General features: G+C 40.5%; 1 pseudogene; it reads right to left on the reverse strand.

Annotated features, from left to right (window-relative positions):
• Positions 1 to 235: 235 nt before the first annotated feature.
• Positions 236 to 889, reverse strand: LOC138908762 (14 kDa proline-rich protein DC2.15-like; annotated as a pseudogene).
• Between the last annotated feature and the right edge of the window lie 341 nt (positions 890 to 1230).

A 1230-nucleotide genomic window follows, 5' to 3' on the forward strand; every position in this document is an offset into this window, starting at 1 on the left:
ATAAAGGGAAATTGTTTCCAAATATGGAAAGTGGTCATTCTTTTTGGCACGGACTAAAAAGAAAATAGGGTCACATAAATTAAAACGGTGAGAGTATATATTAATAACCTCGAAGTACAAACGTAAAATCAACTACTTCACGAACCTGCTCTTTCATTTTGCAAGCTCACTCGCTTATTTGTAGTAACAATTAGCATAATATAGCAAACAAATGATCATACAAGAAAATTGATGCAAACACTAAATGACACATAACAAAAGGCTGAAATAGGCATTTGACTACATCAGCTTATTAGCAAGTGAAGCCAGTAGGAGGATTCCTTCCGCAGTTGTTGAGAACAAGGCTAAGAGAGAGTGGCACATTCAGATTTGTTCCCAGCACGTTTGCCCTTATGGCTGTGCACAAGCAAACTGCCGCCTCTAAATCCGCCAGCCCCGCTATCAAGCATTCAAGCTACAGCATGGCATCGTTGGAGGAGTCCCAATTACCGCGCCAACCAATCCACCGACTAAATTTGCACATACCCCCAACTTCAGAGCATCTCTCGGGCACCTGCCTTGTCCATTGCCACCTCCTCCGCCATTGCCCGAACCACCTCCGCTGCCGGAACTGCCACCATTGTCTGAGCCACCAGTATTACCACTATTGCCACCACCATTACCGGTGCTAGGAGGATTATAATGACAAGAGCCACAATCAGTTCCCCTGACTATGGCTAGGAGGATTATAATGACAAGAGCCACAATTAGTTCCCCTGACTATGGCAAAGAAAAGGAGATTCAGGGAGAGGAAAAGGGTAACTGAGGCACTTGTTTTGGAAGCCATGTTCAGAGGAAGCTAAGGCAGAATGTAGTTTTATAAAATCTGTAAGCAGAAAGTTGCAAAGATGAGATAGTTGAAGTTTGGTACTAGTGTAGGGTATTTATAGTGCTAGGAGGATGAATAATTTACGCACGACGATCCCTCTTAAGCTTTGGGAGAGATATTCAATGTCAACATACTGGCAATCCCGTTCCTTCAGACTTTATTCTTCACATTATTACTTTTTAAAATTAAAACCACCACATATTGGTGGAGTTTATTAAAATGTAAATAACATACAAGATAGACTAATATGCAAATTTAAAACAAGAATTTCTAAGGACTTAGTAAAGATTACTCATTGATTTCAGTTTTCTTCGTAAACCAACTTGATAAAACTTTATTCTTGCTCATTGATCGAAGAGTTC

The sequence above is a fragment of the Nicotiana tomentosiformis genome, chromosome 3 (genome assembly GCF_000390325.3).
Source record: "Nicotiana tomentosiformis chromosome 3, ASM39032v3, whole genome shotgun sequence".
Classification (NCBI taxonomy): domain Eukaryota; kingdom Viridiplantae; phylum Streptophyta; class Magnoliopsida; order Solanales; family Solanaceae; genus Nicotiana; species Nicotiana tomentosiformis.